We start from the raw sequence: 17479 nt of genomic DNA, 5'->3' as shown, positions 1-17479 counted from the left end.
CAGTAAGCACCCTGCTCTGAACATACAACGAAAAAGTGTGATGTACCACATCCGATTTCTAGAGAAAGGTAAATTTTTCGGCACGATTTCCTCCAGAATAAGCACATCTAAGTGAGGTGAGCACATGATCGCGACCGCACCGGAAACGAGAACTAGCACCTTGCATTGAGGGGAAAAGACTGGAGCCTAAAAACAAAATAATGTGAAACATTTGCTCCTTTTCTCTGGCAACATGTCGACAATTCGGCAATACTCGTCTGTAGGCTCCTTCGCATGGTTCTCTAGAACAGCAGATTACACATGAGGAATGTGCAAAATACACCGAGTCTACCCTATATGTATCGAAAACGTTAAGTTGATGTCATTACATCGTTCATTTGAGTTTCAAATGTTCGGCCAGGATGGGATGCAAACATAGTGTATAATATAGATAATGTTTGAATTGAGAATCCCACCAAAGTTTTCCACAACGAGACAAATAATGCCAATACGCCAATATCCGTCAGAAGGCTCTCTCGCATGGTTCTCTCAGACAGCAGGTTACCCGTGCGGAAAATGACAGCGACACCGAGTCTACCCTATATATATCTAATACGTTAAGGTGATGTCGTTACATCGTTCAAATTAGTTTCAAATGGTCAGTCAGAAGGCTCCCTCGCATGATTCTCTCAGACAGCAGGTTACCCGTGCGGAAAATGACAGCGACACCGAGTCTACCCAATATATATCTAATACGTTAAGGTGATGTCGTTACATCGTTCAAATTAGTTTCAAATGGTCGCCCATTAAGCACCCTGCTCTGAACATATAAAGAAAAAGTCTGATGTACCACACCCGATTTCTGCAGAAAGGTAAATTTTTCGGCTCGATTTTCTCCAGAATATGCACATCTAAGTGAGGTGAGCACATGATCGCGAATGCACCGTAACCGAGAACAAACACCTTGCATTAAGGGAAAATACTGGAGCCAAAAAACGAAAATTGAAACATTTCTCCTTTTCTCTCGAAAAAACGAGACACTATGTCGACAATTCGTCAATACTCGTCTGTAGGCTCCTTCGCATGGTTCTCTAAAACAGCAGATTACACATGAGGAATGTGCAAAAAACACCAAGTTTACCCTATATGTATCGAATACGTTAAGGTGATGTCATTACATCGTTCATTTGAGTTTCAAATGTTCGGCCAGGATGGGATGCAAACATAGTGTATAATATAGTTTATGTTTGAATTGAGATTCCCACCAAAGTTTACCACAACGAAACAAATGTTGCCAATACGCCAGTATCTGTCTGAAGGCTACCTCGCATGGTTCTCTCAGACAGCAGGTTACCCGTGTGGAAAATGACAGCGACACCGAGTCTACCCTATATATATCTAATACGTTAAGGTGATGTCGTTACATCGTTCAAATTAGTTTCAAATGGTCCGTCAGAAAGCTCAGTCTAAGCATACTCCATTGTGAATTGTGTTAAGAACATTTATATTGCGACATGGAATTGATAAGCTCTTTATTTTGAGGATGGGATGCAAACATAGTGTATAATATAGATAATGTTTGAATTGAAAATCCCACCAAAGTTTTCCACAACGAGACAAATAATGCCAATACGCCAATATCCGTCAGAAGGCTCTCTCGCATGGTTCTCTCAGACAGCAGGTTACCCGTGCGGAAAATGACACCAACACCGAGTCTACCCTATATATATCGAATACGTTAAGGTGATGTCGTTACATCGTTCAAATTAGTTTCAAATGGTCCGTCAGAAAGCTCCCTCGCATGGTTCTCTCAGACAGCAGTTTACCCGTGCGGAAAATGACAGCGACACCGAGTCTACCCTATATATATCTAATACGTTAAGGTGATGTTGTTACATCGTTCAAATTAGTTTCAAATGGTCGCCCAATAAGCACCCTGCTCTGAACATATAAAGAAAAAGTCTGATGTACCACACCCGATTTCTGCAGAAAGGTAAATTTTTCGGCAAGATTTTCTCCAGAATATGCACATCTAAGTGAGGTGAGCACATGATCGCGAATGCACCGTAACCGAGAACAAACACCTTGCATTAAGGGAAATTAATGGAGCCAAAAAACGAAAATTGAAACATTTGCTCCTTTTCTCTCGAAACAACGAGACACTATGTCGACAATTCGTCAATACTCGTCTGTAGGCTCCTTCGCATGCTTCTCTAAAACAGCGACACCGAGTCTACCCTATATATATCTAATACGTTAAGGTGATGTCGTTACATCGTTCAAATTAGTTTCAAATGGTCCGTCAGAAGGCTCCCTCGCCTGGTTCTCTCAGACAGCAGGTTACCCGTGCGGAAAATGACAGCGACACCGAGTCTACCCTATATATATCTAATACGTTAAGGTGATGTCGTTACATCGTTCAAATTAGTTTCAAATGGTCCGTCAGAAAGCTCAGTCTAAGCATACTCCATTGTGAATTGTGTTAAGAACATTTATATTGCGACATGGAATTGATAAGCTCTTTATTTTGAGGATGGGATGCAAACATAGTGTATAATATAGATAATGTTTGAATTGAGAATCCCACCAAAGTTTTCCACAACGAGACAAATAATGCCAATACGCCAATATCCGTCAGAAGGCTCTCTCGCATGGTTCTCTCAGACAGCAGGTTACCCGTGCGGAAAATGACAGCGACACCGAGTCTACCCTATATATATCTAATACGTTAAGGTGATGTCGTTACATCGTTCAAATTAGTTTCAAATGGTCAGTCAGAAGGCTCCCTCGCATGATTCGCTCAGACAGCAGGTTACCCGTGCGGAAAATGACAGCGACACCGAGTCTACCCAATATATATCTAATACGTTAAGGTGATGTCGTTACATCGTTCAAATTAGTTTCAAATGGTCGCCCATTAAGCACCCTGCTCTGAACATATAAAGAAAAAGTCTGATGTACCACACCCGATTTCTGCAGAAAGGTAAATTTTTCGGCTCGATTTTCTCCAGAATATGCACATCTAAGTGAGGTGAGCACATGATCGCGAATGCACCGTAACCGAGAACAAACACCTTGCATTAAGGGAAAATACTGGAGCCAAAAAACGAAAATTGAAACATTTGCTCCTTTTCTCTCGAAACAACGAGACACTATGTCGACAATTCGTCAATACTCGTCTGTAGGCTCCTTCGCATGGTTCTCTAAAACAGCACATTACACATGAGGAATGTGCAAAAAACACCAAGTCTACCCTATATGTATCGAATACGTTAAGGTGATGTCATTACATCGTTCATTTGAGTTTCAAATGTTCGGCCAGGATGGGATGCAAACACAGTGTATAATATAGTTTGTTTGAATTGAGATTCCCACCAAAGTTTACCACAACGAAACAAATGTTGCCAATACGCCAGTATCTGTCTGAAGGCTACCTCGCATGGTTCTCTCAGACAGCAGGTTACCCGTGCGGAAAATGACACCAACACCGAGTCTACCCTATATATATCGAATACGTTAAGGTGATGTCGTTACATCGTTCAAATTAGTTTCAAATGGTCCGTCAGAAAGCTCCCTCGCATGGTTCTCTCAGACAGCAGTTTACCCGTGCGGAAAATGACAGCGACACCGAGTCTACCCTATATATATCTAATACGTTAAGGTGATGTCGTTACATCGTTCAAATTAGTTTCAAATGGTCCGTCAGAAAGCTCAGTCTAAGCATACTCCATTGTGAATTGTGTTAAGAACATTTATATTGCGACATGGAATTGATAAGCTCTTTATTTTGAGGATGGGATGCAAACATAGTGTATAATATAGATAATGTTTGAATTGAGAATCCCACCAAAGTTTTCCACAACGAGACAAATAATGCCAATACGCCAATATCCGTCAGAAGGCTCTCTCGCATGGTTCTCTCAGACAGCAGGTTACCCGTGCGGAAAATGACAGCGACACCGAGTCTACCCTATATATATCTAATACGTTAAGGTGATGTCGTTACATCGTTCAAATTAGTTTCAAATGGTCAGTCAGAAGGCTCCCTCGCATGATTCTCTCAGACAGCAGGTTACCCGTGCGGAAAATGACAGCGACACCGAGTCTACCCAATATATATCTAATACGTTAAGGTGATGTCGTTACATCGTTCAAATTAGTTTCAAATGGTCGCCCATTAAGCACCCTGCTCTGAACATATAAAGAAAAAGTCTGATGTACCACACCCGATTTCTGCAGAAAGGTAAATTTTTCGGCTCGATTTTCTCCAGAATATGCACATCTAAGTGAGGTGAGCACATGATCGCGAATGCACCGTAACCGAGAACAAACACCTTGCATTAAGGGAAAATACTGGAGCCAAAAAACGAAAATTGAAACATTTGCTCCTTTTCTCTCGAAACAACGAGACACTATGTCGACAATTCGTCAATACTCGTCTGTAGGCTCCTTCGCATGGTTCTCTAAAACAGCACATTACACATGAGGAATGTGCAAAAAACACCAAGTCTACCCTATATGTATCGAATACGTTAAGGTGATGTCATTACATCGTTCATTTGAGTTTCAAATGTTCGGCCAGGATGGGATGCAAACACAGTGTATAATATAGTTTGTTTGAATTGAGATTCCCACCAAAGTTTACCACAACGAAACAAATGTTGCCAATACGCCAGTATCTGTCTGAAGGCTACCTCGCATGGTTCTCTCAGACAGCAGGTTACCCGTGCGGAAAATGACACCAACACCGAGTCTACCCTATATATATCGAATACGTTAAGGTGATGTCGTTACATCGTTCAAATTAGTTTCAAATGGTCCGTCAGAAAGCTCCCTCGCATGGTTCTCTCAGACAGCAGTTTACCCGTGCGGAAAATGACAGCGACACCGAGTCTACCCTATATATATCTAATACGTTAAGGTGATGTTGTTACATCGTTCAAATTAGTTTCAAATGGTCGCCCAATAAGCACCCTGCTCTGAACATATAAAGAAAAAGTCTGATGTACCACACCCGATTTCTGCAGAAAGGTAAATTTTTCGGCAAGATTTTCTCCAGAATATGCACATCTAAGTGAGGTGAGCACATGATCGCGAATGCACCGTAACCGAGAACAAACACCTTGCATTAAGGGAAATTAATAGAGCCAAAAAACGAAAATTGAAACATTTGCTCCTTTTCTCTCGAAACAACGAGACACTATGTCGACAATTCGTCAATACTCGTCTGTAGGCTCCTTCGCATGCTTCTCTAAAACAGCGACACCGAGTCTACCCTATATATATCTAATACGTTAAGGTGATGTCGTTACATCGTTCAAATTAGTTTCAAATGGTCCGTCAGAAGGCTCCCTCGCCTGGTTCTCTCAGACAGCAGGTTACCCGTGCGGAAAATGACAGCGACACCGAGTCTACCCTATATATATCTAATACGTTAAGGTGATGTCGTTACATCGTTCAAATTAGTTTCAAATGGTCCGTCAGAAAGCTCAGTCTAAGCATACTCCATTGTGAATTGTGTTAAGAACATTTATATTGCGACATGGAATTGATAAGCTCTTTATTTTGAGGATGGGATGCAAACATAGTGTATAATATAGATAATGTTTGAATTGAGAATCCCACCAAAGTTTTCCACAACGAGACAAATAATGCCAATACGCCAATATCCGTCAGAAGGCTCTCTCGCATGGTTCTCTCAGACAGCAGGTTACCCGTGCGGAAAATGACAGCGACACCGAGTCTACCCTATATATATCTAATACGTTAAGGTGATGTCGTTACATCGTTCAAATTAGTTTCAAATGGTCAGTCAGAAGGCTCCCTCGCATGATTCTCTCAGACAGCAGGTTACCCGTGCGGAAAATGACAGCGACACCGAGTCTACCCAATATATATCTAATACGTTAAGGTGATGTCGTTACATCGTTCAAATTAGTTTCAAATGGTCGCCCATTAAGCACCCTGCTCTGAACATATAAAGAAAAAGTCTGATGTACCACACCCGATTTCTGCAGAAAGGTAAATTTTTCGGCTCGATTTTCTCCAGAATATGCACATCTAAGTGAGGTGAGCACATGATCGCGAATGCACCGTAACCGAGAACAAACACCTTGCATTAAGGGAAAATACTGGAGCCAAAAAACGAAAATTGAAACATTTGCTCCTTTTCTCTCGAAACAACGAGACACTATGTCGACAATTCGTCAATACTCGTCTGTAGGCTCCTTCGCATGGTTCTCTAAAACAGCACATTACACATGAGGAATGTGCAAAAAACACCAAGTCTACCCTATATGTATCGAATACGTTAAGGTGATGTCATTACATCGTTCATTTGAGTTTCAAATGTTCGGCCAGGATGGGATGCAAACATAGTGTATAATATAGTTTATGTTTGAATTGAGATTCCCACCAAAGTTTACCACAACGAAACAAATGTTGCCAATACGCCAGTATCTGTCTGAAGGCTACCTCGCATGGTTCTCTCAGACAGCAGGTTACCCGTGTGGAAAATGACAGCGACACCGAGTCTACCCTATATATATCTAATACGTTAAGGTGATGTCGTTACATCGTTCAAATTAGTTTCAAATGGTCCGTCAGAAAGCTCAGTCTAAGCATACTCCATTGTGAATTGTGTTAAGAACATTTATATTGCGACATGGAATTGATAAGCTCTTTATTTTGAGGATGGGATGCAAACATAGTGTATAATATAGATAATGTTTGAATTGAAAATCCCACCAAAGTTTTCCACAACGAGACAAATAATGCCAATACGCCAATATCCGTCAGAAGGCTCTCTCGCATGGTTCTCTCAGACAGCAGGTTACCCGTGCGGAAAATGACACCAACACCGAGTCTACCCTATATATATCGAATACGTTAAGGTGATGTCGTTACATCGTTCAAATTAGTTTCAAATGGTCCGTCAGAAAGCTCCCTCGCATGGTTCTCTCAGACAGCAGTTTACCCGTGCGGAAAATGACAGCGACACCGAGTCTACCCTATATATATCTAATACGTTAAGGTGATGTTGTTACATCGTTCAAATTAGTTTCAAATGGTCGCCCAATAAGCACCCTGCTCTGAACATATAAAGAAAAAGTCTGATGTACCACACCCGATTTCTGCAGAAAGGTAAATTTTTCGGCAAGATTTTCTCCAGAATATGCACATCTAAGTGAGGTGAGCACATGATCGCGAATGCACCGTAACCGAGAACAAACACCTTGCATTAAGGGAAATTAATGGAGCCAAAAAACGAAAATTGAAACATTTGCTCCTTTTCTCTCGAAACAACGAGACACTATGTCGACAATTCGTCAATACTCGTCTGTAGGCTCCTTCGCATGCTTCTCTAAAACAGCGACACCGAGTCTACCCTATATATATCTAATACGTTAAGGTGATGTCGTTACATCGTTCAAATTAGTTTCAAATGGTCCGTCAGAAGGCTCCCTCGCCTGGTTCTCTCAGACAGCAGGTTACCCGTGCGGAAAATGACAGCGACACCGAGTCTACCCTATATATATCTAATACGTTAAGGTGATGTCGTTACATCGTTCAAATTAGTTTCAAATGGTCCGTCAGAAAGCTCAGTCTAAGCATACTCCATTGTGAATTGTGTTAAGAACATTTATATTGCGACATGGAATTGACAAGCTCTTTATTTTGAATGTACCACATTCGATTTCTGGAGAAAGGTAAATTTTTCGGCTCGACTATTTCGGCCAGAATAAGCACATCTAAGTGAGGTGAGCACATGATCGCGACTGCACCGGAAACGAGAACTAGCACCTTGCATTGAGGGAAAAGACTAGAGCCTAAAAACAAAATAATGGGAAACATTTGCTCCTTTTCTCTAGCAACAACGAGACACTATGTCGACAATTCGTCAATACTCGTCTGTAGGCTCCTTCGCATTGTTCTCTAAAACATCAGATTACCCATGAGGAAAGTGCAAAAAATACTGAGTCTACCCTATATGTATCGATTACGTTAAGGTGATGTCATTACATCGTTCATTTGAGTTTCAAATGTTCGGCCAGGATGGGATGCAAACATAGTGTATAATATAGTTTGTTTGAATTGAGATTCCCATCAAAGTTTCCCACAACGAAATAAATGTTGCCAATGCGCCAGTATCCGTCAGAAGGCTCCCTCGCATGGTTCTCTCAGACAGCAGGTTACCCGTGCGGAAAATGACAGCGACACCCAGTCTACCCTATATATATCGAATACGTTAAGGTGATGTCGTTACATCGTTCAAATTAGTTTCAAATGGTCGCCCAATAAGCACCCTGCTCTGAACATATAAAGAAAAAGTCTGATGTACCACACCCGATTTCTGCAGAAAGGTAAATTTTTCGGCTCGATTTTCTCCAGAATATGCACATCTAAGTGAGGTGAGCACATGATCGCGAATGCACCGTAACCGAGAACAAACACCTTGCATTAAGGGAAAATACTGGAGCCAAAAAACGAAAATTGAAACATTTGCTCCTTTTCTCTCGAAACAACGAGACACTATGTCGACAATTCGTCAATACTCGTCTGTAGGCTCCTTCGCATGGATCTCTAAAACAGCAGATTACCCATGAGGAATGTGCAAAAAACACCGCGTCTACCCTATATGTATCGATTACGTTAAGGTCATGTCATTAAATCGTTCATTTGAGTTTCAAATGTTCGGCCAGTAAGCACCCTGCTCAGAACATATAACGAAAAAGTGTGATGTACCACATTCGATTTCTGGAGAAAGGTAAATTTTTCGGCTCGATTTCCTCCAGAATAAGCACATCTAAGTGAGGTGAGCACATGATCGCGACCGCACCGTAAACGAGAACTAGCACCTTGCATTGAGGGAAAAGACTGGAGCCTAAAAACAAAATAATGGGAAACATTTGCTCCTTTTCTCTAGCAACAACGAGACACTATGTCGACAATTCGTCAATACTCGTCTGTAGGCTCCTTCGCATGGTTCTCTAAAACAGCAGATTACACATGAGGAATGTGCAAAAAACACCAAGTTTACCCTATATGTATCGAATACGTTAAGGTGATGTCATTACATCGTTCATTTGAGTTTCAAATGTTCGGCCAGGATGGGATGCAAACATAGTGTATAATATAGGTTGTTTGAATTGAGATTCCCACCAAAGTTTCCCACAACGAAACAAATGTTGCCAATGCGCCAGTATCCGTCAGAAGGCTCCCTCGCATGGTTCTCTCAGACAGCAGGTTACCCGTGCGGAAAATGACAGCGACACCGAGTCTACCATATATATATCTAATACGTTAAGGTGATGTCGTTACATCGTTCAAATTAGTTTCAAATGGTCCGTCAGAAGGCTCCCTCGCATGGTTCTCTCAGACAGCAGGTTACCCGTGCGGAAAAAGACAGCGACACCGAGTCTACCCAATATATATCTAATACGTTAAGGTGATGTCGTTACATCGTTCAAATTAGTTTCAATTGGTCGCCCAATAAGCACCCTGCTCTGAACATATAAAGAAAAAGTCTGATGTACCACACCCGATTTCTGCAGAAAGGTAAATTTTTCGGCTCGATTTTCTCCAGAATATGCACATCTAAGTGAGGTGAGCACATGATCGCGAATGCACCGTAACCGAGAACAAACACCTTGCATTAAGGGAAAATACTGGAGCCAAAAAACGAAAATTGAAACATTTGCTCCTTTTCTCTCGAAAAAACGAGACACTATGTCGACAATTCGTCAATACTCGTCTGTAGGCTCCTTCGCATGGTTCTCTAAAACAGCAGATTACACATGAGGAATGTGCAAAAAACACAAAGTTTACCCTATATGTATCGAATACGTTAAGGTGATGTCATTACATCGTTCATTTGAGTTTCAAATGTTCGGCCAGGATGGGATGCAAACATAGTGTATAATATAGTTTATGTTTGAATTGAGATTCCCACCAAAGTTTACCACAAGGAAACAAATGTTGCCAATACGCCAGTATCTGTCTGAAGGCTACCTCGCATGGTTCTCTCAGACAGCAGGTTACCCGTGTGGAAAATGACAGCGACACCGAGTCTACCCTATATATATCTAATACGTTAAGGTGATGTCGTTACATCGTTCAAATTAGTTTCAAATGGTCCGTCAGAAAGCTCAGTCTAAGCATACTCCATTGTGAATTGTGTTAAGAACATTTATATTGCGACATGGAATTGATAAGCTCTTTATTTTGAGGATGGGATGCAAACATAGTGTATAATATAGATAATGTTTGAATTGAGAATCCCACCAAAGTTTTCCACAACGAGACAAATAATGCCAATACGCCAATATCCGTCAGAAGGCTCTCTCGCATGGTTCTCTCAGACAGCAGGTTACCCGTGCGGAAAATGACAGCGACACCGAGTCTACCCTATATATATCTAATACGTTAAGGTGATGTCGTTACATCGTTCAAATTAGTTTCAAATGGTCAGTCAGAAGGCTCCCTCGCATGGTTCTCTCAGACAGCAGGTTACCCGTGCGGAAAATGACACCAACACCGAGTCTACCCTATATATATCTAATACGTTAAGGTGATGTCGTTACATCGTTCAAATTAGTTTCAAATGGTCAGTCAGAAGGCTCCCTCGCATGGTTCTCTCAGACAGCAGGTTACCCGTGCGGAAAATGACACCAACACCGAGTCTACCCTATATATATCTAATACGTTAAGGTGATGTCGTTACATCGTTCAAATTAGTTTCAAATGGTCGCCCAATAAGCACCCTGCTCTGAACATATAAAGAAAAAGTCTGATGTACCACACCCGATTTCTGCAGAAAGGTAAATTTTTCGGCAAGATTTTCTCCAGAATATGCACATCTAAGTGAGGTGAGCACATGATCGCGAATGCACCGTAACCGAGAACAAACACCTTGCATTAAGGGAAAATACTGGAGCCAAAAAACGAAAATTGAAACATTTGCTCCTTTTCTCTCGAAAAAACGAGACACTATGTCGACAATTCGTCAATACTCGTCTGTAGGCTCCTTCGCATGGTTCTCTAAAACAGCAGATTACACATGAGGAATGTGCAAAAAACACCAAGTTTACCCTATATGTATCGAATACGTTAAGGTGATGTCATTACATCGTTCATTTGAGTTTAAGAACATAAGAACATAAGAACAAAGGTAACTGCAGAAGGCCTATTGGCCCATACGAGGCAGCTCCTATTCTATAACCACCCAATCCCACTCATATACTTGTCCAACCCGTGCTTGAAACAATCGAGGGACCCCACCTCCACAATGTTACGCGGCAATTGGTTCCACAAATCAACAACCCTGTTACTGAACCAGTATTTACCCAAGTCTTTCCTAAATCTAAACTTATCCAATTTATACCCATTGTTTCGTGTTCTGTCCTGTGTTGATACTTTTAATACCCTATTAATATCCCCCCGGTTATGTCCATTCATCCACTTGTAAACCTCTATCATGTCACCCCTAACTCTTCGCCTTTCCAGTGAATGCAACTTAAGCTTTGTTAATCTTTCTTCATATGAAAGATTTCTAATTTGGGGAATTAACTTAGTCATCCTACGCTGGACACGTTCAAGTGAATTTATATCCATTCTATAATATGGCGACCAAAACTGAACTGCATAATCTAAATGGGGCCTAACTAGAGCAAGATATAGCTTGAGAACCACACCAGGTGTCTTGTTACTAACGCTGCGATTAATAAATCCAAGTGTCCGATTTGCCTTATTACGAACATTTATGCATTGATCCTTTTGTTTTAAATTCTTACTAATCATAACTCCCAGATCCCTTTCGCAATCCGACTTCGCAATCACAACACCATCTAGCTCGTATCTTGTAACTCTATCATCATTACCTAACCTCAGAACTTTACATTTATCAGCATTAAACTGCATCTGCCAATCCTTTGACCATTTCAAAACCCTATCTAGATCAACTTGAAGTGATAGTGAGTCCTCCTCCGAATTAATTTCCCTACCGATTTTCGTATCATCGGCAAATTTGCAAATGTTGCTACTCAAACCTGAATCTAAATCATTTATATATATTATAAACAACAGAGGTCCCAGGACAGAGCCTTGAGGCACTCCACTTACAACATTTTCCCACTCTGACTTGATTCCATTTATACTAACTCTCTGTTTCCTTTGGTATAGCCATGCCCTAATCCAGCTTAATATAGCACCCCCAATACCATGAGACTCTATCTTTTTAATCAGTCTTTCATGTGGCACTGTATCAAAAGCTTTGCTAAAGTCAAGGTATACAACATCGCAATCCTTACCACTATCAACTGCCTCAACAATGCTAGAATAAAAAGATAACAAATTTGTTAAACATGAACGGCCATTTATAAAACCATGTTGCGACTCAATTATTAATTTATGTTTTTCAAGATGAAGACGAATTTTATTTGCTATTATAGATTCGAGTAACTTTCCCACAATAGACGTTAGGCTAATTGGTCGATAGTTAGACGCAAGTGATCTATCTCCTTTCTTAAAAACTGGTATCACATTAGCAACTTTCCAAAACTCTGGCACTCTGCCTGACTCTATTGATTTATTAAATATGGTTGACAGTGGGTCACAAAGCTCCTCTTTGCATTCTTTAAGCACCCTAGCAAACACTTCATCCGGCCCTGGGGATTTGTTTGGTTTGAGTTTTACTATTTGTTTAAGAACATCCTCCCTGGTAACTGCTAAACTCGTCAACCTGTCCTCGTCCCCACCCACATAGACTTGTTCGGCTGAAGGCATATTGTTAAGTTCCTCTTTAGTAAATACAGATACAAAATATTTATTAAAAATACTACTCATCTCTTCATCACTATCTGTTATTTGACCTGTCTCAGTTTTTAATGGACCTATCCTTTCCCTAGTCTTAGTACGATATAACTGAAAAAACCCTTTAGGATTTGTCTTTGCTTGCCCTGCTATGCGAACTTCATAGTTTCTTTTTGCTTTCCTTATCTCTTTTTTAACATTTCTAACCAATTGTACGAATTCCTGTTCTAAAGTGACCTCCCCATTTTTAATCCTTTTGTACCAAGCTCTCTTTTTACCTATAAGGTTCTTCAAATTCTTTGTTATCCACTTTGGGTCATTAGTATTCGGCTAAAGGCATATTGTTAAGTTCCTCTTTAGTAAATACAGATACAAAATATTTATTAAAAATACTACTCATCTCTTCATCACTATCTGTTATTTGACCTGTCTCAGTTTTTAATGGACCTATCCTTTCCCTAGTCTTAGTACGATATAACTGAAAAAACCCTTTAGGATTTGTCTTTGCTTGCCCTGCTATGCGAACTTCATAGTTTCTTTTTGCTTTCCTTATCTCTTTTTTAACATTTCTAACCAATTGTACGAATTCCTGTTCTAAAGTGACCTCCCCATTTTTAATCCTTTTGTACCAAGCTCTCTTTTTACCTATAAGGTTCTTCAAATTCTTTGTTATCCACTTTGGGTCATTAGTATTCGATCTATTAGTATTCAATTTGTATGGTATACTACGTTCCTGTGCTTTGTTTAGAATATTCTTAAATAAGTTATATATTGAATCCACATCGAAATCCCCATTTAAGTCACCTATCGCTGGGTTCATGTCTCGCTCCAAGACCGGCCCACACCCCATACCCAAGACTTTCCAATCAATTTGACCCAAAAAATTTCTTAGGCTATTAAAATCAGCTTTTCGAAAATCTGGCACTTTAACAGAATTTTCTCCTACTGGTCTATTCCATTCTATGCTAAATCTGATTTCTTTGTGATCACTGCTCCCTAGCTCACTCCCTATTTCGATGTCATTAATTTGCGTTTCCCTGTTAGTTAACACTAAATCTAAAATATTATTTTCCCGTGTTGGTTCCTTAATGTGTTGCGTAAGAAAGCAATCGTCAATTAATTCTAGAAAATCTTCTGCTTCACTATTCCCTGTTTTGTTCAACCAGTTTATTCCGCTAAAATTAAAGTCACCCATGACATAAATACTGTTAGATCTAGATGCTCTAGATATTTCATCCCATAGATGCTTTGCTTCCATTCTGTCTAAATTTGGTGGCCTATATATTACTCCTATTATAATATTATTAGCTTTTTCGTTTAATTCAATCCAAATAGTTTCTGTGTGTGGCTCTGTTTTGATTCCCTCTTTGAGACTACATTTCAAATTGTCCCTAACATATATGGCTACTCCACCTCCTCGTCTAATATATCTATCTGTGTGAAATAGTTTAAATCCATATATTTGATATTCAGCTAATAGTTCTCTATTTTCTACATTCATCCACGTTTCGGTAAGTGCAATAATATCTATTTTTTCTGTGCAGACAAGAGCATTTAATTCGTTAATTTTATTTCTTAGACTTCTACTGTTAGTGTAATATACCCTAAGTGAATTGTTATTTTGCGGACCTTCTCTTTCCCTGATAGTTTTGCCAATTCCTTTCTCCCACAAACACATACTTTTATTACCTCCTTCCTCCAAATCAATTCCCATACCTCTATCTACTAACAGTTTAAACCCAAACAAACACCTCTAACCACTTCTTCTAGCGAGTTCGCAACAGCAACAACCCCAGCTCTCGATAGATGCACCCCATCACGAGCATACATTTCATTTCTTCCATAGAAGTGTTCCCAGTTGTCTATGAAAGATATTGCATTTGATTTGCAATATCTTTCCAGCCGGCAATTGACACCAAGTGCCCTCGATATCCATTCATTTCCCACTCCCTTTCTTGGAAGAATGCCACATATGATCGGGATTCCTCCCTTGCTCCTAACTAACTCTATGGCTGTTTTATACCTCTGAATCAGTTCCTCACTCCTGACTCGACCAACATCATTTCCTCCCACGCTAATGCAAATAATGGGATTGTTCCCATTACCAGCCATAATATCATTCATGTTGTTTATAATATCACCAATGCCAGCTCCGGGATAGCAAACCCTTAACCTGTTCCCCCTATCTCTAGCACAAAACGTTCTATCCAAATACCTTATCTGGGAATCTCCCACAACTAATGTTTGCTTAGGTACTTCCTTTACTTTCTGAGGGGCCTGCGCTTCCTTTCTCTTCGTTGCTTTCCCTTTTGCGCGATCCACAGTCTCTCCACAGCACTCGTCCTCCAAAACGTCAAATGAATTTGAAGTTGCTATGGCGTTTGAAGGCGGCTTTATCAAAGTCTTCTTAAGGCCCCTGTCTTTCGCAACTCTCCAAGACGAGGTCCCTTTACTGCTGGTGATCCCTTTACTGCTGGTTTCAAATTTGAGTTTCAAATGTTCGGCCAGGATGGGATGCAAACATAGTGTATAATATAGCTTATGTTTGAATTGAGATTCCCACCAAAGTTTACCACAACGAATCAAATGTTGCCAATACGCCAGTATCTGTCTGAAGGCTACCTCGCATGGTTCTCTCAGACAGCAGGTTACCCGTGTGGAAAATGACAGCGACACCGAGTCTACCCTATATATATCTAATACGTTAAGGTGATGTCGTTATATCGTTCAAATTAGTTTCAAATGGTCCGTCAGAAGGCTCCCTCGCCTGGTTCTCTCAGACAGCAGGTTACCCGTGCGGAAAATGACAGCGACACCGAGTCTACCCTATATATATCTAATACGTTAAGGTGATGTCGTTACATCGTTCAAATTAGTTTCAAATGGTCCGTCAGAAAGCTCAGTCTAAGCATACTCCATTGTGAATTGTGTTAAGAACATTTATATTGCGACATGGAATTGATAAGCTCTTTATTTTGAGGATGGGATGCAAACATAGTGTATAATATAGATAATGTTTGAATTAAGAATCCCACCAAAGTTTTCCACAACGAGACAAATAATGCCAATACGCCAATATCCGTCAGAAGGCTCTCTCGCATGGTTCTCTCAGACAGCAGGTTACCCGTGCGGAAAATGACAGCGACACCGAGTCTACCCTATATATATCTAATACGTTAAGGTGATGTCGTTACATCGTTCAAATTAGTTTCAAATGGTCAGTCAGAAGGCTCCCTCGCATGATTCTCTCAGACAGCAGGTTACCCGTGCGGAAAATGACAGCGACACCGAGTCTACCCAATATATATCTAATACGTTAAGGTGATGTCGTTACATCGTTCAAATTAGTTTCAAATGGTCGCCCATTAAGCACCCTGCTCTGAACATATAAAGAAAAAGTCTGATGTACCACACCCGATTTCTGCAGAAAGGTAAATTTTTCGGCTCGATTTTCTCCAGAATATGCACATCTAAGTGAGGTGAGCACATGATCGCGAATGCACCGTAACCGAGAACAAACACCTTGCATTAAGGGAAATTAATGGAGCCAAAAAACGAAAATTGAAACATTTGCTCCTTTTCTCTCGAAACAACGAGACACTATGTCGACAATTCGTCAATACTCGTCTGTAGGCTCCTTCGCATGGTTCTCTAAAACAGCACATTACACATGAGGAATGTGCAAAAAACACCAAGTCTACCCTATATGTATCGAATACGTTAAGGTGATGTCATTACATCGTTCATTTGAGTTTAAATGTTCGGCCAGGATGGGATGCAAACATAGTGTATAATATAGTTTGTTTGAATTGAGATTCCCACCAAAGATTACCACAACGAAACAAATGTTGCCAATACGCCAGTATCTGTCTGAAGGCTACCTCGCATGGTTCTCTCAGACAGCAGGTTACCCGTGCGGAAAATGACACCAACACCGAGTCTACCCTATATATATCTAATACGTTAAGGTGATGTCGTTACATCGTTCAAATTAGTTTCAAATGGTCGCCCAATAAGCACCCTGCTCTGAACATATAAAGAAAAAGTCTGATGTACCACACCCGATTTCTGCAGAAAGGTAAATTTTTCGGCAAGATTTTCTCCATAATATGCACATCTAAGTGAGGTGAGCACATGATCGCGAATGCACCATAACCGAGAACAAACACCTTGCATTAAGGGAAATTAATGAAGCCAAAAAACGAAAATTGAAACATTTGCTCCTTTTCTCTCGAAACAACGAGACACTATGTCGACAATTCGTCAATACTCGTCTGTAGGCTCCTTCGCATTGTTCTCTAAAACAGCAGATTACCCACGAGGAATGTGCAAAAAACACCGAGTCTACCCTATATGTATCGATTACGTTAAGGTCATGTCATTAAATCGTTCATTTGAGTTTCAAATGTTCGGCCAGTAAGCACCCTGCTCTGAACATACAACGAAAAAGTGTGATGTACCACATCCGATTTCTAGAGAAAGGTAAATTTTTCGGCACGATTTCCTCCAGAATAAGCACATCTAAGTGAGGTGAGCACATGATCGCGACCGCACCGGAAACGAGAACTAGCACCTTGCATTGAGGGGAAAAGACTGGAGCCTAAAAACAAAATAATGTGAAACATTTGCTCCTTTTCTCTGGCAACATGTCGACAATTCGGCAATACTCGTCTGTAGGCTCCTTCGCATG

This window comes from Procambarus clarkii, chromosome 71, assembly GCF_040958095.1.
Source record: "Procambarus clarkii isolate CNS0578487 chromosome 71, FALCON_Pclarkii_2.0, whole genome shotgun sequence".
NCBI classification, from domain to species: Eukaryota; Metazoa; Arthropoda; class Malacostraca; order Decapoda; family Cambaridae; genus Procambarus; species Procambarus clarkii.
Note: the sequence above shows the minus strand (reverse complement) of the source record.